General features: G+C 35.9%; 1 long non-coding RNA gene across 2 annotated transcripts in view; it reads right to left on the bottom strand.

Moving 5' to 3' along the window:
* The window catches only part of LOC113601079 (uncharacterized), a 266,173-nt gene that overhangs the window by 130,270 nt on the left and 108,824 nt on the right, over positions 1–27,079 (bottom strand). For both annotated transcript variants that reach the window (XR_008296153.1, XR_003422217.2), the window contains exon 3: positions 21,399–21,462. This is a non-coding gene — a long non-coding RNA (uncharacterized LOC113601079). The remainder of the gene's footprint in view (positions 1–21,398; positions 21,463–27,079) is intronic.

Here is a 27,079-nt window from a genome sequence, read left to right as displayed (position 1 = left end):
GTGGTTTATATACACAATGGAGTACTATGTGGCAATGAGAAAGAATGAAATATGGCCCTTTGTAGCAATGTGGATGGAACTGGAGAGTGTGATGCTAAGTGAAATAAGCCATACAGAGAAAGACAGATACCATATGTTGTCACTCTTAGGTGGATCCTGAGAAACTTAACAGAAACCCATGGGGGAGGGGAAGAAAAAAAAAGAGGTTAGAGTGGGAGAGAGCCAAAGCATAAGAGACTCTTAAAAACTGAGAACAAACTGAGGGTTGATGGGGGGTGGGAAGGAGGGGAGGGTGGGTGATGGGTATTGAGAAGGGCACCTGTTGGGATGAGCACTGGGTGTTGTATGGAAACCAATTTGACAATAAATTTCATATATTGAAAAAAAAAGTATAAAGATAGAGGAAAGGAAATAGAACAATAAGTCAAATAAAGTTAGAAAGCTGAAAATTATTTAAACTAGATTTGGACTTCTTATTCAACATCTTGCCCAAATATGAGCTGTTGGAAAATAAAAGCAAAGGGTATCCAAAATAAATTTATCTTCTTAAACATAAAACCCATTTCAGGGAGCCCCTGGGGGGGCTCAGTCAGTTAAGCATCTAACCTTTGATTTCAGCTCAGGTCACGATCTCATGAGTTTGAGCCCACTCTTAGTGCACAGCCTACTTGGGATTCTCTCTCTGTCTCTCTGCCCCACCCCTGCTCACTCTCTCTCTCCAAATAAATAAATAACTTTAAAAAAAATCATAAAACACACTTCAATATAACAGTAGGGTTACAGAGAATATCAATTTTAAAATTAGAGATTTAGAAATGCACTACATATCAAAACCTGTTGAATAGGGCTAAAGTGGAACTTAAAAAAGATTGACAAACATTCACTTCAACGATCAAGGAAAAATAATAAAATAAGACTCAACTCATAAAATGAAGGAATTAATGAAGATAAAAAACAAATCAAATAAAAATATAGTAAGAAGACCAATAATAAATAAATAAAAACAATAACTGGTTCTTTGAAGATTCTAGTGAAACAGACCATGTTTGTGCATCATCAAAAAAGTTAGAAAACACAAACAACTTTAAAAGTGGAAAAGTAACATAACTACAGATATGAAAGAAATTTCATAAATTATAGGAAGTTACTACCTGCAACTGTCCATGTATAAATTCAAAAAACAAAATGCTGACTTGTGAGAAAATATAAAATAACTAGATTGACCCATTGAAAATGGAAAATCACTGAGATTTAAAAGATTCTATTCCTTTAGGGGCACCCAGATGGCTGAGTCAGCTGAGTGTCTGAATCTTGATTTTGGCTCAGGTCATGTTTCCAGGGTCGTGGAATGGGACTCTGGGTCAGGCCCTTGAGATTCTCTCTCTGTCCCTCTATCCTTCTCCCTGGATCCCCAGCTGGTGCTGTCTCTCCCCTTCTCTCTCTCCAAAAAAGAAAAAAAAAGATTTTATTCCTTTAAAATGCATCAAACCACAACAGCCTTATTTGCAAGTCTTTCAAAACCATCAGAGTTAAATTCTATGATATAAAAAGGTTTTTCAAAAACAGAAAAATACAGAGGGCATCTCAAATTGGCAACATCTTCATGGCAAAATGTAAATGATTAACATTATAAAAAATTCCAGTGCAATCACATTGATAGAAAGAGACATAAAAGTATAAATAAAATTTAAAGTACAGTCCAGCTGTGGATTAGAATAATGGTTGTAGCCAAGGAGAATTTTTTCCCAGGAATGCAAGGATTGCTCATCTGTAGGGCATCTCTGAATAATAAGTATATGAAGTATTTTGTAAGATTCATGTAGAAGCTAAAGGCTTTATATTCAGATGATGCATCTCCCTGGACCTGAAGAAAGTGTAACTCCTTAAGCCAAAGCAGGACTGGAGTCTCAGAGAACAGGGAGAAGAGGGGCTGGTACATGTCCTTGTGGGATCCAGGATGCAATTTTCATCATCTCTGCCAGCTGCTGAAATTGGGTATGGGATAGTCAGAGAGGGTCTATGCCTCCTGTTTGAGAATCACTGGTAAAATCTCACCCCAACAACTGTCAGAACAATTCTCTTAAGAGCTGTTTTCGCAATCTTATAATTTGTTAAGGTTCAAGGGAGACAGGGAGTAGAAAACAAACAAACAAGAATGAATGGGAGTGGAGTGCAGAGTAGGGAGACAAGAAATGAGAAAAAAAGCAAAAAGGAGCAAAAGTTGAAGCAAGGGACATTTGGGGTTTTTTAAAATCCTTTAAATACTAAAATGATATGAATAGATTTTAAAATATAATCTACAAGATCATTAGACAAATGTTGAAAACACATTACATACATAAAATTTAACACCAATTCATTACCTTGCTAAAATGTATCTACCAAAAACTATAGCGTTTACCACATATCACACTTCACAGATAAACACTTTTTTAAATACAATCCCATTAAAGGCACTAATAAGATTAGGAAGTCCACTATTGTGGACATCTTCTGTTTGTCTGCTTAGCCCTATTCCTTTTCTCTAGGAAAAATAACCTCCTTCTATGGGGAACTGATCCCCACAGCAAGACAACTGTATGGTAGGGATGAACGGGTCCACCCTCCAGAGCACTGTTTAAGGTTAAAATCTGAGCCGAACCAAGCCAATCATTGTTCTTTCCTAGGTTTTGCTTTTGGTTTTGTTTTCCCAACTTACGTGGAGCAAAGGAATTGAATTCCAACTAGTGGCAGATGTTCTGAGACATGAAACATGAAACTCTCTATATCTGGGGTCCCTCTCAATAGGGGGAAATCAATAGGTATAGAAAATGAGTCCCAAATGGAGAGAAAATTAAAAATGAGCTAGTGAGAGCATGAGTCCTGGCTGCATTTCAGCTTCTGGTTTAGGGTGTCCTTTGGGCCAACCTGCAGTGACTTCGGGTCAGCGGCAAACTGTGTGCAGTTCCTCTTTTTACCTAAGTTCATTCAAGTTAAGTGTATGTTATTTGCAACCAGAAAGATCTTGACTGAAATATCATCACTACTACTCCACATTGTTCTCAAGTCCCAAGAAGTTCAGTAAAAGACAGAAAATGAATAGAAGAAATAGTGAAAATAAAGATGTGATTATGTGTAGGTGGTATTTATATCCATCTAGAACAAAGAGAGATTCAATTCAGAAACATTTTTAAAATATGAGCAAATGGTAATGTTGCTTAAGGTAAAAATATTAAAAATCAAAAATAACTTTTCCATGAATTAGCAACCAGAAAATAGAAAACATAATAAAAAAGATCCAAATGCAGCAAAACCCCCATGTTCCTAGATGGGAAGACAAATAATCAAGATGTTTATTCTTTTAAAATAAATCTCCTAAACAATAGTATCCTAAAGTGTTAGTACTTTGCACCTGTGGGCAAGGGCAATTGGAGAGAGACACAAGGGAAAGTGGAAGGTGAGATCTTACATGCTTTAGCTTGTTTGTTTTTGTATTTGAATTGTTATAATCATGTGTTCGTGCAGAACTTCTGTACTTCAAGAAAGCAATGGGACAAAAAAAGATTTTTCATCCCTAATGTTACATATAATGTAATTATTTCACAACTTGAGGGGTCAGACGTGGGTGGATGGTCTGGTGTGAATCTTCAAAGGATATTAATCAGTTGATGTAATATAATTTGCTGTGTGCCTCCCTGTTTCCCCAAACTGGAGGCCAACCAGGCAGTAAGTTCCTTGAGAGCAAGAACATTTTTCATCGTTCTTCTGCGATGCTTTCTGCAATGCTGATACTTGGTGGTGTTTAGCAAGTGCTACTATATTTGTTAAGCGAATACGTGGTCAAGGAGAATGTGGCTATTCTGGGAATGAAGCACTCGCATCATAAGGCCATCTGCCTTTATAATACAAACAATCCCCTAGAGATACATGGAAAACTCTTTTCTAAGTGAAGATTTAAAGTCTTTAATGATTTCCTCTTAGAGCCTCTCAGATGACCTTTTCTGACATGTAAAGAAATACAGTGATAGGAGGAAGAGAGGTAATGATTTTTGGCACATGATACAATTGATTTGAGAGGTAGGGCTGGAGGCTAAATGTGGAAGGATGCATTCAATGCTCCAAGAATGAGAACACAACCCACTCGACAGATTCCGAAAATATCTATGTACTCTTAAAGTCTGGTGGATAAATTGATTATTAAAGGAAAAAGTTCTTCCCACATTAAGCAGATTCCCACAATGCTCCCAGGAAAAAAATGTACCCCTGGGTAATAAGACATACCAAGCTGGGTCAATTCTAGATACACCGCATGTCATGGCAGTGACAGTACACATTCAGATGTAGGATGAAAATATTTCATCACTTTCTTACTTTTCAATTAAAATAACATTAACTTTTTGCAATATGCATACTTATAACTGTTGAAAGTATTAAGAATAGTCCATTCTTTTTCTTTATTTACCTAAGTCTGAGACTCACCTTTCAGGAACATTTGCAATAATTTTTTCTAGCAAATATACTTTCAAGTCACAGTAAATACTTTATACTGAAACTGAAAATTATTTATCAATATTATTTCCTCTCCTAGGTACAGTCATTCATTTTATAAAAGGGACAATAGTTAAAGAAGAAAATATTCCAAAATTTTCTGGAAGCAGAGAGCCTGATCTCTTTGAGATAAATGATCTCCAAAACTGATACTGTAAATGACACCTTCCCCTTTCTTCTCCTTTCCAACAGAAAGATTCTAACTCTGAAATGCCAGGTTGCGTCTTGGTAATTCTGATGCTGGTGATTCATACACAACCAAAGGCTGTCCTACAACCAGAGTTGAGCTTATCCAAAAAGAACGCTTTGAGTTTTGGAAAACACAAAGAAAGAGACTCTGTATCAAGACTCTATTACTTCAATGATTAAAGGGAACACTTCTATGAATACCAATATATATTTAGCTTCATAATGAACTGTTTTCTTTTTTCTAGTAGGTTTGGCTTCTTAATTATGATGAGTTAAATGATAACAATAGGGGCTCCTGGGTGGCTCCCCTGGTTAAGTGTCCAACTCTTGATTTCAACTCAGGTCATGGTCTCATGATTTCATGAGTCAAGCTCCACATTGGGTTCTATGCCATTAGCTCAGAGCCTGCTTAGGATTTTCTCTCTCTCTCTCTCTCTCTCTCTCTTTCTCTGCCCCTCCTCTGCTTGCTCTCTCTCTCTCTCTCTCTCTCTCTCAAAGTAAATAAACTTTAAAAAATGATAACTATAATTACTAATAAATCAATAATAATAATACCATATGCTAGCATTTTTTTAAACATTTGGCACCATGCACTATTTTAAGTATTCTACATGTGACATCTAATTCTCACTACTACCATATACACTAGTTACTATATTATCTCCATTTTGCAGATGAGAAATCTGACTGATTAGTTTAGCCAAGTTTCATCAGTCAGGAGCTGGCAGAACTGAGGTTGAAGCTGAAGCCCGACAGATATGAGTCCCTCTTCATGTCTTTCTTATTCTGTTTTTAACAATACCCCGATAGACCCACCATTTATTCACTCATGCATCCATTTTTGTTCCTTATCCTTTCTTGGACTACTTTTTTTTATCCCTCCTGCAGATTTATAAGAGATCCTTGGGCATGGGAAACGTAATAATCCTGGATTTACTATTTCATGGATGTTATACTTCATTTTACTTTTTAACAATTAAAACCTTTCAAAAGCAAATGTTCCTTTGAGGTTCACATCACCCCAAAGATTTGGCATCTAACTCATCATTTTCTCCCTGCCATAATTTGGATACAGTCCTAAGTCATGTAGATGGCTCTTCAAAGACTGAATAGCCTTATAGTTTATTGACCTCTCAACTGGAATGACTTGGTTTTCACTTAACTTCTGCAACCAGCACCATCATCAACCTGAGTTTTCCACCTCAACAACAAACTCCAACATCCTTTTTCTCTTCCACCAATAGTTTTCTGTTGTGCTAAGATTTTTTAACCCTCTCAGCTTGCCAAATATATCTCCTACTCTCACCCCCCTTCCCTATTTTTCAAGTCCATTTGCATCCTTCTTTTTTGATGATCTGTTACTCTGCACCCTTTCACCTTTCTCTTCTTCCAAAGGGTCCCTCTGCAAAACCATCCATGGCTAGGATGCTAGGCTCAGCTCAAAATAAAAAAACAAACTCACCCACACAACTATGTAGATCAGTAGATTATTCCAACAAAAATTTTGTATTATGCATTTTCATCTGGGCTTTCAAAACCACATGGCCATCCGGTTGTATATTCTGAATAAGTTTCCAGTTGTATATTCTGAATAAGTTCCTTCTCCCAGTCTTTTTCATGGTCATTCCAAGCTTTCACACTTACCCTTATGCTGTCTGTCTCAGCACACTCTCACCTCACAGAAGAATATTTCACTTTCATCATCACACAGTCAGAGGTCTTTACCAGCCCACTTCTGCATTCACACTTCCTTACCTTACCCTGTCCCAGAAGAAGGAATATCCAGGCTATTCATGTATCTGCACCTGAAATCTATCCCTTCTAGAAGCTTTACCAATGACCTATCCCATCAGTCCTGTGCACTTGATCTCTACTTTCTATAAATATTCTCTAATCCACTTCCATTAAATTAAAAAAAAAAAAGAACCTTCATGGCTTTCCATACCTTCCTAGATTTTTGCCTCAAAACTTTCATTCCTTTCATAACCAAGTGTTTTAAAAAGCAGCTTCCATCATTGTCCCTACCTCAACTTCCTAAAATCCAGCATGTGACCCTACTTCTTAACAATGAGCTTTAAGTGACAAAATCTGATGCCTCCTCATCCCTGGCCTCCCCTGATGTCCCTGAACTTGGTTAGGTTCTCTACCCTGAACCCTCATTAGGTCCTGCGCTTATATGTCCTTGCATTTAATACAGACCCTCAGAGTTATCTGTTCATATGTGTACTTACTCTTGAATATAAAACACCATCAGTATCTGCTGATATTTTCTTCCAAATACTATCTCTGTCCATTGCCTCATTTTCAGTCCAGTACAATTCAGGTCTTCAGGATTTCTTATCGGAAGAAACCGATATATTACAATATATTGTCGTTTCACCTTTAGCACTTCCAGAAAAAACTACCCACCAAGTAAACTAATCACACTGAGCAACTGAACATATGCATTTTCATTTACTCCATGTTCCTCAATTTTCTCAGGAAAGCAATGAAAATAACAGAATGATGAACTAAGACAAGACCTAGTAGATATGTCCCAGAGACTAGAGCAAAGACGACTGGAAAAAGAGATACAGAGACATTCCAGGGAAGGCAATATGAAACTTACGGTCCAGTCATCCAGGGTACTGTCAGGCTCTCAGCCTCCTTCTTAAGGGAGCCAAGACAGTCTGTCAGCACAAGGGACATCACAAAGAAGAATGTACCATCATCCAAAGTTTTCCAGATCTGTCAGAGACTTAAAAGAATGACTTTTAAAAATCCCTGAAATAAAAACAAGGAAGTCCTGAAAAAAAATATTTTGCCGCTTTTTTTGTTTTTTTTTCTTCAATACAAATTTAAAAAGAAACCACAGCGTACTGTTGCTTTGATAAATCCTGAGCGTAGCGAGCATCCGACGACTGAATTTGTTTCTGGTGAGCAGAATGCTCCTCTTTCCATCAATAAAAAGCCGCATCCAGTCTTATGAGGCCACTTCCTTCAGATCTTCATTTTATTTGGCCTTGATATCAGGATATAAAGACAGTGTTATCGCAGTTATAATGTCCTTGTAAAATGCATTTTTCTTAGAGTTACTCTGTGTGTTCATTATAGTTCTGTCCCTAAGCAGATATGTGATCTTGGGAAGTCACTTGGAGAAAAAGGATACATGGAGAGTATTGAACCACATGATTTCTAAGGACTCTCCCACCATGAAAGTACAGCATTCCTTTGCATACATCTCTTTTTACAGCATTCAGGGTTAATGAGTGCTATTGAGAGACTATGACCTTGGAGGGAAACCAGCTCATATCAAGACAGCAGTGGCCAATCCCTCCTATACTCTCCCTGGGCCGATGACCCCCTCCCTATTTAAAACCCTGAATGTTTACGTCACTGATGAGTGCCTGGATAATTGATACTTTTGCTAGCTACCGAATGCCAAAACTACCAAACGGTAGAGCTGGAAGAGACCCTCAGGCATTATCTAGTCCAATTATGCCCCTCAGACCCCAGTAATGGGGGTATCACTGAGCCAATTTCAGTATTATTCCCAAAGCCCCATAGTAATCCTTCTACATTTGAGGACAATATTATAAAGTTAATCAAGCTAAATTCATGAGTTTAGATATAGAAGACATAGTCCCATAAGATTGTTTTTTTAAATAAGCTATTATAGTATAACAGACTACATGTAATAAATGCCCTGAATTATAAAGACCTATTATTTTGATGATTTTTATTCTAGATTTCACAATTTTTTAATGCTCTGTGTTTAAGAGCCAGGGATTATTTTCAAATGATTGACAAGTACTATGGTAAGATATTTTTTTTTAGAAAGAAAAAAAAACCTTAATGTGGCTGAGGAAATCATGTTGTTGCTGGAACAACCATTTGAATATGAGAAGGAAACTCGTGATTGTGTAACTCGAATTTGCAACTGCAGATGCAGAGAATAGGAAGTTGTTCTTCACAGGCAGAACGTTTACAGCACAGAACCACTAGATAAAGGGATAAACTCATAGTTGGCCCTAGTACTGACTGCTGACACAGCTAAAATGAAGTTCCACTCACCATAGGGACCACCTTCCCTGCCTGACATTCGCATGACAAAATCACAGCTGGCCGGGACCATAGGGACATGGAGACCAGGCTCTGACCCCGGGTAGGAACATCTTACCCCATGTCCTTGATAGATGGCCTGCCTAGCTCCGGCAGAAATTCAGAACCTCCGAAAACAGCCCTGCTCACTTCTGGACGTTTCAAGAGGTCAGAAGATTTCACTTAACTTTGAATCAAAATTTCTATCATCAGATCTTTACCTGTTGGCTAGTTTTGTCACACACATCAGAGACCTGAAAAATCTATTCCTTTGATGGGATAACTTTTTACATATTTTGTGACATCTGTTATCAAGCCTTCCCTTCCCAGGACTAAACATTCCTGATTTTTGCAACGATTTCATATTTGGCATAATTTCTAGAATCTTCACAATCTTTATTTTCCCTTGCTAAACAAGTTTACCCTTACAAAAGTTGTCAGAAAGCATAGCTTCTCAGAAGAAGTTTGACTAGTTTTTAAATTACATTTGTTCAATTTTAAACAATGTATTTTAACTTTAAACTATGTAGTTGTGTGAATCAGCCTAAAAATGGAACAGATAAGCCTTTTCAGGTTTTAGACATTGTTAGTTCCTATTATTAAAAAAAAAAAGCTAAATCTTTTATACAGAAAATGATTCCAAGTAAAACTGATTTTTAAAACATATGGTTTCCCTGTAAGCTTTCATACATTCCACTCATACTTGCAATACAAATAATAAAATAGTTTGGCTTAAATTTAAAAGGCAAGTGTACATGAGCACATAAAAAAAAGTACAAATTTTTACTGAGGTAGATTAACAAAGCAAACATAAAAATATCTTCCTGTTTAGAAATGCTAAATATTGTAAATATAGTACATTTCCTAAAAATATTTATTAGATGAACGCATCTCATATAATATTCCCTGTGGAACTTTTTAAGGATCTTAACAAAATGTTTCTAAAGTTCATCGAAAAACATGTGGGTAGAAACAAACAAGCATTTAAGAAAAGTGAGCATAGCACCAATTACTAAGAAAATGTAAACAAAGGGATCTGTGTCTAGAGTATAAAAATATCAGAATTCATTGTTCTGAAGCAGATTATGTATTGTGTTAGAAAAAATATATGTACATTATGGGTTTTCATCACAAATCAATAGAAACATACACAATTAGTTTAGAACACTATTAGTCTAGAAAATGTTGACCTCTTCTTCATTTCTGGTGGAATTATAAAATTAGCACAATCTTTCTAGAGAGAATTTTGACAATATTTATCAACTCTTTTAAAGTATTCTACATTTTTATGCAGAAAATTCCTGTCTAGAACCCATAAGAAAATAATCAGATATCTGCCCCAAGAACAGTATAAAATAAGTTACTTATATAGGGGGGAAAGGAAAAAATCGACAAGTTCTAATAATAGTGGAAAGAATAAAAGTTATGTGCTATATATTGATCAGCAAACACTAGTTTCTGCAATAAACAACCTCCAGATCCAATGCTGCAAATATAAACAAATTTGTTATGGGTAAGTACAAACCAAGTGATTCTTTTTTTTCTCTTTTTAAAAAAATTTTTTAATGTTTATTTTAAGAGAAGGAGAGAAAGAGACAGAGTGCAAATGGAGGAGGGGCAGAGAGAGAGAGGGAGACACAGACTCTGAAACAGACTCCAGGCTCTGAGCTGTCAGCACAGAGCCCCATGCGGGGCCTGAACTCACAAACCGTGAGATCATGACCTAAGCCTCAGTTGGCCACTTAACCGACTGAGCTACCCAGGCACCCCATAAACCACATGATTGTGACCAGTAATGGCTCTTCTCTAATTTGTGATCCAAGGACCCATGCTCCTTCCAGCTTGTGGCTTTGCCATTTTTAATCCATGGTTTCCAAAGCATTTGAAGTAACATACGTATGAGATATTACATGTCAGTCTTTCTGTTCATGCTCAGTTTGCAGGAACTCATTCATCTAGCCACCTGTAACTGCAGGGAGTCTGGGAAGGACAGCTGAGTTACATGCCTTGGATGAAAGGAAACTGATGAACAACTAAGCTATAGTACCACAGCCTCCCTTTGGAGCTCCAAATTGTACTTTTCTTTCCAGAGTACACCCACCCTCCCCTCCAGGGAGGCAACCAAAATGCCCATCTTAAGAGTCCAGAATCTCGAAATGCATGGCAGTTCTCTCCATCAGATCTAGAATGAGGTTCCTTGTGGGTTTAGTGACCTATGCATAAAAAGGACCAATTATTTCTTGCTTCACAAATAGATAATTTCAGGGAGAAAAAGAGAGAAGAAAACATAAGAAAGAAACAGCAATTGCTAATCAATAGCAATTATGAAATCTTCCTGAACAGACTTTTGGGAGGCCCAAAGACTATTTTAAGGCTTAAGTGAAACATTGTTCTTATTTTGCCCAGGTTCATATCCTTCCATCAAATGCCTGTGAGGCTTCTGTTTTCTGCTGTCTAGTCAGTTCCATATACTAATTACTGAATACAAAAGATGTTGTACTTCTCTCTTAGTTGTAAAACCATTTGAAAAAAAAATAGGTGTGGGTCAGAAGATAGCATCCTTAACCAGCTCTTCACCACAGAATTGATTTGATTTCATTCCAGTGAAATTTACTCAGCCTATTGTTCAAAGCCCTTTCCACTCTTCCTTTAGTATCTGGGATGGAGATGTAGTCCCCTTCTAAACAGATAAACTCTTCATATCTGGACTCTCTCTGTTCTTGCCATCTCTGCTTGTACTTCAGTCTAAACTCATGTCCATAACAATAAATTTTAGTGCTTTTTAAAAAAATCAGCTTTATGGAGGTATAATAGACATAATATTTGTAAGATATTTAGAGTGAACATCATAGTGGTTTGATATACATATACATTGTGAAAGGATCTCCCCAATCCAGTTAATTAACACATCCATCACCACATATGTTTCCATGTTTTGTTTTGTTTGATGAGAACATTTAAGTTCTACTCTCTTAGCAAATTTTATTTCTATAATACAGTGTTAACTGTAGTGTCCGTATTTTACATTAAATCCTCAGAACTTATTCATTTATAGAGCATTTTAAATTTTCTTTTTCTTGCTCTTTTTGTAATCTCCAACCTCTAGTCCTTAATTAATTCAATTCCATTCTTTGTAGTTCAATGTTATGATGGTTACTGCTCTGAATTTTATCTTTTATATGTAGCATATTATCATGTTTCTTGTTGTCCTGAGGTGTTTTGTTTTTTTTTTTTTTTTTTTTTTGGAGCCAGGAGGAAATGAAAGAAAACATTTCCATGTGTCCAAATTGTTGGGTATTTTTGTTTGTTTCTAAATGTGCTTCTATTTTCTAGTTTTATTATAGTATACTCAACTTATTTTATTTTTATTATTTAAATTTTTTTAAATTTACGTTTGTTTATTTTTGAGAGAGAGAGAGAGAGCACAAGCGGAGGAGGGGCAGAGAGAGAGAGACATATGATCCAAAGCAGGCTCTGCACTGACAGTAGCAAGCTGGACTCAGAGTTCAAACTCAGGAACCATGAGATCATGACCTGAGCCAAAGTCAGGGGCTTAACTGACTGAGCCACCCGGGTGTCCCTTTATTATTCCAAACTTTAAATGTGTTTATGCTTTTACCTTGGCCTATTGTAAGTTCTTACTTTTGCAAATGTTGTAAGAACATCTTACAAAGAAGATACATTCCCTGTTGGATAAAATGCTTACTACCAGTCTTTATATAAAGATGTTTCATTCACAATTCTTTTTCCTTTGAATTAATATTTCAGTTATTGGGCTTTGTCTCCAGTAATATACTATAAGTTGTTGCATAATTATGTTTTCATTTCCTTTATATGTGTATGATTTGTACCTGGCTAAAGAATTCTTTTTTATGTGTAGTGTTTTTTTTAACTTATTTATTTAAATTCAAGTTAGTTAACATACAGTGTAGTATTGGTTTCAGTAGTAGAACCCAGTGATTCATCACTTACTTATAACAGCCAGTGCTCATCCCAACAAATGCCCTCCTTAATGCCCTTCCTACTTACGTTTTTAAAAAAATGCCATCTGTGTTGTTTCTAGAGAGATACGTATTAGTTCTTGACATCCAATTTGTTTTAGGCTCAGGTCATCACCGTTTTTGTTTTTGTTTTTGTTTTTGTTTTTTTTAACATTTTTCATTTATTTTTGAGAGACAGAGAGAGGCAGAGCCTGAACGGAGGAGGGGCAGAGAGAGAGAGAGGGAGACACAGAATCCGAAACAGGCTCCAGGCTCTCAGATGTCAGCACAGAGCCCCATCTGGGGCTTGAACCCATCAACTGTAAGATCATGACCTGAGCCAAAGTCAGACACTTAACCAACTGAGCCATCCAGGCGCCCCAGATTGTCACTGTTTCTAAAAGATATTATATGATTTGATAATGAAGCTATTCCTTAGTTTATTAGAGTTAAGGTTAATTTTCATTTTTTTTTTTCATTTCAGAAATTTCAGGCAGAAGTTCACATAAAAACAACTTCATTCTCTTCCTTTACCAGAACTGCATGGTGTGCTGAGTCTTTGCGTATCTAAAAATATCTTTTTTGTTGCTCTCAGACAGGAAATATTACTTGGACCAATACCTATTCTTGAATTACAGTATTATTCTTTTGTACTTAGAATTTCTCACTTTAACTCTGGGACCTAATTTTGCAAAATCTGAAATGAGCCTTATCTTTGCTTTCAAGTAACCTGTTCCTTTTTGGCTTGAGTACTTGGAGTTCAAGACTCACTCCAGGATGACAGAGGGAAGTATATCAGCTCCAATCATCACATTTCTGCATGGCTCCATAAAACGCGAACATCAGAAAATGAACTTTTTTTGTTGTTATTTATTTTCAAAAAAATTTCTTTAATTTACATCCAAGTTAGTTAGCATATAATGCAACAATGATTTCAGGGGTAGATTCCCATTAAGCCCGTCCGCCCCTCCTACAACCCCTCCAGTAACCTCAGTTTGTTCTCCATATTTAAGAGTCTGTCATGTTTTGTCCCCCTCCTGTTTTTATATTATTTTTGCTTCCCTTCCCTTGTGTTCATCTGTTCTGTGTCTTAAAGTCCTTATATGAGTGAAGTCATATGATATTTGTCTTTCTCTATTTTTGCTTAGCATAATACCCTCTAGTTCCATCCACATAGCTGCAAATCGCAAGAGTTCATTCTTTTTGATTGCTGACTAATACTCCATTGTATTGCTAGTGCTGCTATAAACAGTGGGGTGCATGTGCCCCTTCGAAACAGCATACCTGTATCCCTTGGATAAATACCTAGTAGTGCAATTGCTGGGTCATAGGGTAGTTCTATTTTTAATTTTTTGAGGAACCTCCATACTGTTTTCCAGAGTGGCTGCACCAGTTTGCATTCCCACCAACACTGCAAAAGAGATCCTCTCTCTCCGCATCCTCGCCAACATCTGTTGTTGCCTGAGTTGTTAATGTTAGCCATTCTGACAGGTGTAAGGTGGTAGGTATCTCATTGTGGTTTTGATTTGTATTTCTCTGATGATGAATGATGTTGGGCATTTTTTCATGTGTCAGTTGGCCATCTGGATGTCTTCTTCGGAGAAATGTCTATTCATGTCTTTTGCCCCTTTCTTCACTGGATTATTTGGCTTTTGTGTGTTGAGTTTGATAAGTTCTTAATAGATTTGGGATACTAACCCTTTATCTGATATGTCGTTTGCAAATATCTTCTCCCATTCTGTCGGTTGCCTTTGAGTTTTGCTGGTTGTCTCCTTCGCTGTGCAGAAGCTTTTTATTTTGATGAGGTCCCAATAGTTCATTTTTTTCCCTTGCCTCCAGAGACGTGTTGAGTAAGAAGTTGCTTTGGCCAAGAAGTTACCGTGGCAAAGAGGTTTTTGCCTGCTTTCTCCTCGAAGATTTTGATGGCTTCCTGTCTTACATTGAGGTCTTTCATCCATTTTGAGTTTATTTTTGTGTATGGTGTAAGAAAGTGGCCCAGGTTCATTTTTCTGTATGTCTCTGTCCAGTTTTCCCAGCATCAGCTGCTGAAGAGACTGTCTTTATTCCATTGGATATTCTTTCCTGCTTTGTCAAAAATTAGTTGTCCATACATTTGTGGGTCTGAAAATGAACTTTTAATTTTTTTTTTTTTTTGCAATTTTTTGAGTGGAGACAAGATGCTGGAAATATGGGTAATTCCGGATGGAGAATTACATGTCTTCGTGGCCTCATTTCTTTTGTTTTCATGTGTGCATTTGTGTGTTTCATTCGTGAAGTACTACGCCAGATTTCAGACTGTGCATTACCAGTTCCCTTGCCTGGTGTAGGAGTAGCATTGTCACCCCTAAGATGGAATTCACCTTGTAAAAGTTCACTGGAGCCACCCTATTGACTGCTTCTCTCTCGTATCTAGGCCATCTCTTGTGATAGCTTCTGCCACCAAAACTCAGCCTAAATTACTGGGCTGCCACTTGCCATGTTGATAAACCATCCCTCCAGATGTAGGAACTGCTGAGATGGCTTCACCTGTTACTGTCACCTGAGTGATGGCACCTATTATCATGTTGACCTCAAGTGCTTTTCTCTAGTTTGATCTTATATATGCTGTGTCTGGCTGAAATTCTCAACATGGCTATCAATTTGGTGACTTTTATGATTTTAATCATAAATGCAAGTTGTCCCTTGTTCTAGCTATATTTCAGAGGAGAGGAGATGATAAACCACACACTCCGCATGCTTCCACTTTTCCTCATAATTCTTGACTTACAAACTTTTAAAAAATTTTTTAATGTTTATTTATTTTTGAGAGACAGAGAGAGAAAGAGCACGAGTGGAGAAGGGGCAGAGAGAGAGAGAGGGAGACACAGAATCTGAAGCAGGCTCCAGTCTCCAAGTTGTCAGCACAGAGCCTAATGCGGGGCTTGAACCCACAGACCGTGAGATCCTGACCTGAGCCGAAGTCATGCTCAACCAACTGAGCCACCCAGGCGCCCCATTACAAACTTTGAAAGTAGTAAATACCTAGATCTCTAAAACCTTAGAAAAAGCAAAAATTGGATAGAACCAAAGCAAGTTTTTTCACATGGCAAACACACATTCAGGATTTCTTTCCTATTCTAACATGGAGGAATGATTGTGAAGCTACAGGAAGCCTGTATTTTCCCACCCATTGTGCAACTGAACTATTTGTGTTTCTGTAATACATGGTTCAGTTAATTAAATTAATCTATATATCAAATCCTTGGGAGGCAGGGAGGGAGGGAAGAAAGAGCAAATAGATTGTTTTATTATGAGCATTATATTTGTCTTATTTCCTTTCACAAAGAGAAGGGACATAAGATCACTTAGGCCTAGACAATATCCTGACTTTCAAAAAGATATGGCAAATTCTTATGAATTTCTAGTACTATTTTATGTATTATCCTTTTTTCAAGTTTAATCTAAACTAACATTTATTTTACTAATTTTGCTAATAGTTTTCTGCACTTGAACAGCATCCCCATTGCCAATCACTATTCCAAGTACATAATATCATACTAAGAGAGCCCACTGGCTATCAAGACCAGAGATGTAATGAGTCATTTAATTCAAAGACTTTGGACACTTTATAGATGGAATAGGTAATGCCGAAACCACTGACAGTATCTGAAATAGGCTTTTGATTAATGATTCGTGTTAACCAGTCCTGGGTATTTTTAAATGGAATGTAAAAGCGCAGCAAAATAGGAATAAAAGCTAACCAGATGTCACTCTTTCCAGCAACCTACTAATACATGGTTAAGGATGCGTTTTCCATATCTACAGATGAAAGTAAATTAGCTATAATAAGCTGCTAACTGGGCATTATCTGAGGGTTGGAAGTAGTCCTACCATTTGGAAATTCAAAGATATTTAAATGAATAACACTAAATCTACTACAGCAACTCAGAGCCCAAAAGCAATTTGTATTTTGTTGTTGTACATGTTGATGTAAAAGAAAAGAACATAATGAACTGAAGTTTTCCCCCCAAAGGAACTTGACCTCCTTAGTGGAAAAAGAAAAAAAAAAAAAGAAGAAGAAGAAGAGGAAGAAAGATAAAATAAAAAACAGCTGTTTGGCCTAAAGGAAGAAAACGATTCCCTAATGACAAATTTACAATCAAGAGAAAATCGGGTCCAAAGAAATAAAATAAAGACAGCCAATGAGATTGTCTCTAAATTTATATAAAATAGTTTGATTATCAAAGGACAGGAAAGAGAAATGTCTCCAAAGAACCAAACAGTACAGTAACTCTCCAAAAGGAACAAAGAGGAAATGAGAAACAAAATGTATATGCATTTCTGAACTTTCTTTAAAACGGCCACCAATTCCCATATATCTTTATCATATACTTAACATAGCTACTACAGGGATGGGCGGAGACTAAGCCCCACTCTAACCACACCGAAACCCTCCTGAGAAACAGAGACATCAGATGTATGCTATTACAAGAAACAAACAACATTTCTGAGACGATAAGTAAGTGGAATAAAAAACATAGATTAAAATTATAGACCCTATTTCTTTAGCAATTAAATTAAAACCAACGCACGCGGACGAATTACAATCAGAAGTGGTAGTGATATCCGTGTCTGCATGGATCAACTCAGTCCATCCAGGATCTACAAATTGACTTTCTTTTTTTCATATGAAAAAAAACATATTATTGCATATTAATGGCACAGATATTTTCAGTTTGCTGTCACAAGAACAGCCTAAAATTCTTAACAGGTGCCAGGTGCCTGTGCCATCTAGGTTACTGTATATGGGTAAGTGCAAATACCAAGTGCCTCACAAACTTGTACATACCTCAAATAGAATCCAGGATTTGAAGATCACTTAAAAGTCTCACAATAAAATCCCAAGACCTTTGTTTAATAAGTGTATTTTATTTTAGTTTGCTTTAGTGTAAAACCCCCAAAGGTAGGGTTCATTTTTCAGTCAAGTGATCGAGCTCAGTTCTTTTAGTGGGGGTAGAGAGATTAAACATGCAGAGTGCGAAGATGTGGTATCCTATGGACCTCATCTGTGGTTGTCGTGTGCCTGTCCTCGAGTCCCGTCATTAACTTTTCCCTTCTCTGGCCACAACATGAAACGGTCATGAGTGTTGCACTTCCTTCGAACCAAAATGAAATTTTGCCAAACTGTGCTATCACAGGAGTAACTTGAAGGCATATGTGAGCCAAAGGCTGCAAACTTTTGACATGATTTTCTCTCACAAGGCATGAATTTTTCTTTTTTTAGTTAGAAAATAATTCCTACTTGTTAGGATTTCCTTTAATTATCTTGTAATGCTTTTAACACTATACCGACCACTTGGTGCTCCATAAAGATATTTACACATATACAATAAAAAGCCCATGTATAGGAATTTTTGAATTGACATAGCATCAAAAATGGGGACATAGGTAATTAATGATAAGACAACATTAAAAAAATACTGTCAAATATCCATGCTATCCCCAGTGGCAGTAAATGATTTCTGTATAATAACATGTACACAAAATGAATAATAACTGGGCCATGTATTTAAGCATATGTTTATACCAAAAAGAAAGAGAATAATGATAATTGCATCTCAAATCAATAGAAGAAAAGAATCGCAGATGTTATGGCTCCTAACCACAGGAGGCAGGAGCCCTGAGCAAGGAAACTCTCTGGTGGCTGGAACTGCTGAACACACATCAGAAACAAAGAGACACAAGCAGGATGGGAATTCTGGATTGCCAGGAGAGGCAAAGCAAGCCTCCAAATTGAAAACTCACAGAATTTTCTCCATTCGCTCTACCCGAAATTTAAATTATGTATTACACAATTGTGTGGTCTTTCAGACCAGATTAGAGGGAAAATAGCAAACAAGTTTTTGAGGCAATGGAAAGAAATTTGCTTTTCTTTCATGGGACTAATCATAATTTTTGTGCATAAACGTGAAAACCCGGAGAAGAGAGCTGTCTAGGGGCTGGTACAGATGGTGCATGTGGAAGAGGTTGTATCTGTATGAGAATCTCAATGGCAAACCTGACCACACTCGTAAGGAAAGAGCCACAACTGCAGTATGTTGTATACATGGCTCTTCCAGCCCACATTCTGCCAGCCACAGAATGGATGCCATCCAGAGGTGGATGAGGAACACCCTCTGAAATATGAAAAACCAGGGAACAACAAGGAGATTTACTAAATGTTCTTACATATATTCAGATTTCTGTGCTTTGAAGATACCAATTCCAAAATGTTTCCCATAGAATTTATGCAGCAGATCTGTCGCATTTACTCAAGAATAATTCATTTATTTTCCTATGTTTATTAATCAAATATGTATTGCAGATATGTGTATGTAAGTATGCACATACAACCTCAGAGCAGCATAAAACGAGCAATGTAACACTGAGCTGTTATGATTCCAGCTAAAAGTGAAAACAGTTTGACGTTTTACTGTTTCCCACCCTCATTCTCAATGAACACCAAATGTTCCTTATGTATTTTTTAATCCTGAAAATAGCTTACTAGCCTACCTTTTCCCCTCTTTGTTTCTTTACACATCATATAATTGCATATAATTATAACAAATCCTTAACAGATTTAAGAGGATTTCATTGTATTTTGAACTGAACTGACTTGAAGAGGAATCCAGTTTGTTTCCCCTCCCTGAGGTAATGTAAGTGGATTTTATAAAGACTTTGGTATTTTGTTTTAACTGAATAAAATAGTTGTTTCTGAAAAAAACTAATATAATCTTGAACTTTGTCAGTTGAATATGACATCTAAAATAAGGAAGCTAAGAATCTCTCTCTACTCTGCTTAGATCATTGTTGAAATATATGTCCATTCTGGAGACTGTGCTTTCAGAAAGACATCACTGAATTTTGAGTTTTTCCAGAAAACGGTGATATATTTGATAAGGAAATTCAAAATTATGCTCAAGGGGAACCATTGGTTGAGCTACCCTGATGGACCTGGTAGACCTAACTATTTTTTCTATGAATAAATTCAAGTTAGGTTATGAATAATATTCTTATATAATATACTTAAAGTACATCATCAAAGTGAGAAGTTCCATGACTCCTCATTCAAGTTTATAAGTCAAAATCCGATGACTTAATAAACCAAACATGAATTTATAATTTAATTAGAACACAGAGCTAAAATGCACATTTTAGCCTCACTTATTTTTGGCAGGAATTATTATTTTTTTCTTCCATCTATAAAAAACCGAATTTTGACACTCTTATTATAGAAAATTGAACTTTTTACAGGAGCTCAGTTTTCCATACTCTGTGGATGCCCAGATTTTACAAAGCAAAATCTATTTTTAGAATATAATTAGAAGAAAGGAATTTTTTCATAAAGGTTAAAAATATGTAAATATTTCCAGGAAGGTGTATGACATCGGGGTTGGAGCAGTGATAGATTTGAGGGATCTTACCCGGGAACAAACAGACAGGACTTGGATATGGATGTGTGATAAGAAGGAGGAATGTCAAAGACACCCCTCCCCTGTTGTTTAAAAACTACAGTGAAGGAACTGATGTTTTCAGAATTACAGCATTCCACCAGAACCACTTAATATATCTAGTTGAAACATTTCCTAAAGTTTCAATGGGAGGACTTGCCATTCCAGGAAACCACATTTTTTTTTCCTCTGTGCCACATCTTTGCCATGCTTTTTCCCCAGCAGAACATATAGCCCCTTTCCTTAAAAATCCACCCTTTCCTCCCTAGCTTGAATTCTACCTTCTTGGAGACATACCTCAGATATGCTGCAATTTATTAATCCACCTTCAAATTCTTTCCATATAGACCTACTGTTCTCTCCTCATCTTTGCGACAGTTGCTTCACTTTGGAGGTCTTAATCAATATTCCCTTTTCTTTATCCCATATGCTAACATGATACTTAATTATTTCTTCCCTTCATTTAGTTGCCTGAATGTTTACCTAACCTTTTTTTACCTGTGTGGGTGAACTAAGTATAAAACCATTTATGCCATATCCCTTTGATTAGATACTTTTCTTTGTTTCACTTTAATTTTTCTATTTTTCTTCAGAAGCTTTCATTACCACAAGTAAGTAAGTAATAGAATGAATATTGCCCAAGAAAATGTTCTAATGCTTTTGGGGGGGGGCCCATATTATATAAAAAAATATCCTAAGTTTTTACCAAAAATATCCATAGCCCTGTGCAAATTTAAAGTCAACACTGGGTAACTTTTTGTATTCATTACATTTCTCATAGGTTGTATTTAATTTATTCTATGATGCCTAAATTTGTTCCACAGCAATTCCAAACAAAAACAAATGCTTCAGAACAACTGAATAGAACATATACCCTCCCCCCCCAAAAAAAAAATCCTTTAAAATTAAGAAAAGAAGAACAAAACAAATCTGGGGTGTTTATGTGACAGATCTAATTTTATTTCTTTAGAAATTTCCCTCATTTACCCGGGAATGCTTACGTTGATTAATAGGGTATTTTCATTTTTAATTTCAACTCATGAGAATCTCTGAAATGGGAATTTAGGAGTTATCAGTTGTCCCACATGACAATCCAAATGAGGAGCTAGCATGAGTAGACTTTGGGAGGAAGTCCTAGCAAATGTCCACTTACCTCTGCTGAGTCATGGGCCAATCAATGGCACAGCGAGTGACTTCTCAAGGCAATATTTTTTGTCCTGAAAAACAGAAGAATGACACAATATTTTAGGTTTTACCATTTCCCTGCAAGTTTTATCTTTTCCTGTCCCAGAACTGATGAGAAATTTTTTTTCTTTTAAAAGGAAAGTAGAAAAAGAGGAAGGAACTACTCCATTTAGAGATAAGAAATGTTACATTACAAAAACAGAAAGAACAAGGAGATTAAAAAGAGGGTTGCAATGGAGGGTTTAAAAGAACTTCACTTCAATATGGGCCAAGCCCTGTTTGCTATTTTCATCCTAGCTTGATTAGCAGGACAAATCATTCCTGTTAGTAAAATAAATTCACTCGGAACTAATTGCCTAAGGTCTCACTGTAGCAAAAATCTTTCTCTGGGAACATTTGCTAATGCCTACGTTAAAGCTATTTCTATCATAACTTCTTTTAAAGTAAAACATATAAACTACATTCTCTTACTGAATGCATTCATTGTAAAGCCAGAACTCCGTGATTATTTGTATAACCTATGTTCTATTGTCATTGCAAACATTAGCTTATTAGGTGTTTATAGATTTATTTCCTAAAAACGAAAGGTAGGCTTGTGAAAAATCATAGAGTAGCAAGTTTTCTATAAACTGACGAACTATTGCAAATGGAGGAGTAATGCTCTGGAATTGAAAAACAATGCAGATATTTGGAAATGTTTAAAACTATAATGAAACATGCAATATCATCTTTTAAATGTTAGAAAAAAATGAATGAATGAATAAATGACTGAATCCTTTAGGAACTGGATCTTCGAGAAATCGTACAGGTGGCTTTTTAGACTGTTCTTACAGAAATTATAAATCAAACTGGAGCAAGCCCTAAAAATATTGTCTTTAGTTTTCTAAGGATCATAAGTCCAATTAGAGACCAATTACCAGTTCCAGAACATTTCTTGTTCTGTCTTTAGCAGAGACATAGAATTAATTGTTCCTTCATGCATATAAAGCCCAGGTCTTCATCTTTTAATCTCTTTTTGTATTAGTATTCTCTCAATTTTTCTTCTAAATAAGTTAAAGCATTATATATTTGCCCCTATTGTGAATCTTCCCATCATCCAAATGGGAGAGGAATGTGATAAAAGATCAAGGTGACTTACTTCACTTAGCATAATACCCTCTACATCCATCCATGTTGTCCCAAATGGCAAGATCTCATCCTTTTTTTAATGGATGTGTAGTATTCCTGTGTGTGTGTGTGTGTGTGTGTGTGTGTGTGTGTGTGTGTGTGTATACCGCATCTTCTTTTTCCATTTATCTGTTTATAGGTACTGCGATTGTTTTCACATCTTGGCTTTTATAAATAATGCTGCAATAAACATAGGGGAGCATGTATCTTTTCTAATTAGTATTAGTATCTTTTCTTTGGGTAAATACCCATTAGGCTACTTCTATGGCTTTGATAACCATCTATTTGCTGATAACTCATTAATCTACATCAATTGCCTCAAATTTTCTCCTGAGCTCCAGATCTCTACTTTTAACTGCAAATAACCTATCTATTCCACAGGCATCTCAAAATCAATTTGTCTAAATGTGTACGTATTATCATTTTGGGGAACAAATTTTCAAAATGGACTTGTATGGTTGGTATTCAATCTCAGCTCTTAGTAACTTGTAAAAGTCAGATACCAATTGGTAGATGGATTTTGCACATCAGAATTTAGTAAAAGCCAAACTATTTATTGAAAATGTCTTTCATCTCCTTATTTGTCATCATTCCAAATCTTAATAGAGATGCTAAATTAAATTTAAATTAAACTTTCATTTCTTTATTAATTAATGGATTGGTTTGCTATTGTTATTCCTGCTCAGACCCTTTCCCTAATAAAGATTGATTGACGCAGGCTTCCACCTTGAGGTCTGAAATCAGTTTACTCGTAGCTTCCTGGAACAGACCCAGCGTTGTCTTTATTCACTTGACATAAATAGCTGTGTGTGACAGTAGCTGTGTGATTTATGATGGTCTAGTGCTAATTTACTAATGGAATTGGATGGGTGGATTTAACTTTCCCACGAAAACATTAAGTCTGATCTAAGCCAAGCACACTATAATCTCATATCACCAATCCATATTTCAAACCATACCTTTTACTAACATCACAGTTTGGGTAAATGCTATTCAAAGCAACACCCTAAAGTGAATAATTAGAATGGTGGCTCTGTGGTGGTGAGGTCATTTTAATTTCAGTTTTTTCTATCTGGTTATTTCATAGGCATTTATAGGATGTTTATAGCTGAAAATAAGCTGATTTTCATTACTTCCTTCTTTTCATGTAAATAGATATGGATATATAGATATTGATGTGGAGATATGGATATGGACACAGATGTAGATAGATATAAATATAGATATTATATAGATATAGATGATATAGAAAGGTATAGACATAGATTTGAGATAGAGAGATAGAAATATAGGTAAAGAAATACATATAATGCTGGATTTTTTTCTTTTCATCAATTTCAGTAAACTGTCATAGTGTTTAATGGTATACTTATAATTACTGCATGCTTAAGTGTTTCTTAGTATTAATATTTAAAAACATTGGTCCTTTGAGAATTCTTTTTTTTTAATTTATGATATTGTTAAAAATAAGGAAACAGTGTAGAAGATCTCAATCCAAAATCTTATGTGAAATTTTCACTTTTGAGGCCATGGTTTCTAAAACTAATACTTTTTTTCTTTTTTTAATGTGGCCTAGGTCTTAAATTTGTAGCACCAAGATTGTTTGGCTTTTCCTACAGAAATAGTAAGGAAAACCTGAAGTTCCTTTTTGTAATATTCACTTAACACAGAAAGAGATGCATATATACTTAGTAACCTGGACTTTTAGAACAGCTCATTAGTGCCATTTAGCATGTAATAGATATTTTGGCTAAAGAAGTTTATGGGTTTTACAAATAATTTCTTCCTCCCACACACCAAATTTAACAGTTTTATAGCCTTTTACAACTTCCACCCCATTCATGCACCTCGTCATTATACCAAGAGCCAAATTTTAATGATTTTTGTTGCCTCTAGCACCAAATACATGTTCAGAAGTGATGCACCCTAAACTCTGATTAAATGCCAAACTTTACTGATGAAAAACAGGTCCACTGAGTAATAATGATGAGTGAGATTTCATGCTGTTTTATTGCCAACAGACCATCAGAAACGGAGTTCAGTTCATATAAAAACAGGCCTCCACCAAACAAGTCAGGATGGCTGGCAGCCTTGGTAAACATGTAAATGAACTTGATAACCCTCCCTATTTGGAGAATTCATGTAAAACACTCTCTTGCTTGCTTTATTTGGCTTGGTTTAAAATGTCAAGGGATTTGCAGTGGGGCCATTAGCTTCTAAACTCTTAAATTAACTAAATGTGTATTATGATAGCTGACCAGGACCTGAAGTACAATATGCAATGACTCTTGAGGAAACCTGAGAAACACAACAAAACCTAATGTTTTACCAAGAATAATGTATAAGGTAGCTAAATATGTAATAATGGAAACATTATTACTTGGCACTACCTAAAGAATTAGCTTCATGAAGAATTGTATCTTGTTGTAATTAACAAGATACAATGATGTGAACGGAATAATAATACATATTTACTGATCACCCAGTATTTGCTAGACCCAGTACTATATTCTCTGCATATATGAATTCATATAACCCTTACAATATTTTAGTATAAAGAGGATTACTCCTGTTTTGCAGATATGAATACTGAAGATCAGGGAAATTAACTACCTTGCTCAAGCTCACATGTGAGCTTTGGATTTAGATCTAGAGTTCAAACCCTGATATATTGGATCCAAACTCTTCTCACTACACAACATATAACACACAGTGTGCACACACACGTTTGATATTTCATTCATTCAGTTTTAAACTTAAATTGTCATATTAATCTCTGAGTCTTTTAGAACCAAATTCCTACACTCTATTGTAAATGAAGGACAAATGGGTGAAACTTCAGTGATTTATAAGCCAATTACTGAAAGATGACCATGTATGATATACACACATATAGTTGTCCCCTTCAAGGCTGAGATCGTTCTAGACAAAATGAGACAACGAAGTTTTGAGTTTGAGGCCCTCCGAAGTTTATTTCACACGTTCGCACTACTTATCCTCCAGAAAGTGCTTGTCCTTTTTCAGTCTAATGACTGTCAAAATGTCCTTTATTATAACCCAATCCCACAAGGTTGGACAATGGCCCAGATTTGTTAATGTCTTTATGTAGGTTTCCAACAACACATTCTACATCTCATTCTCTGTATGTCATTCTCTCATGTCTTCATAGGAGGTTTTTCTTATCTATTAAAATTCATGAGATTTCTATTTTCCCCAGTGAGAGGAAGGTCTTTTACCTTAATAAGACTTTTTCTGAGTGTTTGACCAAACTAATAATAATTGCAAACATGTCGGTCAGTGATTTCTCTTGCCTAAAAACCTGATCTTTCCTCTGCTATCAAATGCATTTTGTAATTTCCAAATTTTGTCTATCCTTGCTTCTAACCAGCTCTTATATTTAATGCCTGAGTGATGCTGATTTAGCTTTACCTCTAATATTCACAATTTTGACTCATAAAGTGCATATGAGTGCATGCACATGCGCACACATGCACCTCTGGATGCCTTCTTATACAAACAACCTCTTTTGCCTCCTGGATACTAAACTGAGTCTGAAAGCTGGCCTCACACTGCCATGACTACTCAGCTCATTCTACAATTTCTGTTAAATTTCATTGCACCTCAATAAAGCAGCAAAAATCAACATGACATTTTTATAAAAGTTAAATATTTTGCAAAATAATATTTTTTTGAAATGGCTATTCAGATTTTTTATCATTTCACAAAGATAAACAATGGCATCAAATCTGTGTCCTAGAAAAATAAATTAGTAAGGTAATTTGATTACTGGATCTTTGGTTCCAGAATAAAGAACATCTTTGATTCACTCAATTTTAATTATTTTGTACCGTACTTTAAATATACACCTAGGGGTGCCTGAGTGGCTCATTCGGTTAAGCATCTGACTCTTGGTGTAAGTTCAGGTTATGACCTCATGGCTCATGAGTTTGATCCCCATATCAGGCTCTGTGCTGGCAGTGTGGAGTCTGCTTAGAATTCTCTCTTCCCTCTCTCTCTCTGCCTCCACCCCTCAAAATAAGTATTTAAATAAATAAACACCTAAAAGAAATTATTTGAACATAATCTATTCCTAAATGCAAGCACTATGAACAGAATTGATCAGTGTTGTTAATAAAGTAAGTGAAAGTTAATACTGCTATAGCTAGGTAGTTTATTACATAATTTCTAGTTGGAGAAAAGCTAATTAACATACTTGAAATATGAAAAAATACTTAAGTGAACATGCTCAAAATTGGAATTAAAAAATATAAGTTTTAGCTTTTGGGAGAAATCAGAACAGGAAATAAAAAGTGAGAATAACAGCAGTAAAGAATTAATTATAAAATAGTATCACAGTACTATTTTGATGAAAAAATAAAATAAGATGGAAATGAGGTAAAACAAAATGCCAGTAGTAGAACAAAATAAAAGTGATAATATTAAAAAACGAGGTATTTAAAACAAACCTTTGAAACTCAGAAG

Source organism: Acinonyx jubatus, chromosome A1 (genome assembly GCF_027475565.1).
Source record: "Acinonyx jubatus isolate Ajub_Pintada_27869175 chromosome A1, VMU_Ajub_asm_v1.0, whole genome shotgun sequence".
Taxonomy (NCBI): Eukaryota; Metazoa; Chordata; class Mammalia; order Carnivora; family Felidae; genus Acinonyx; species Acinonyx jubatus.
Note: the sequence above shows the minus strand (reverse complement) of the source record. Positions and strands in the feature narration are given on the sequence as shown.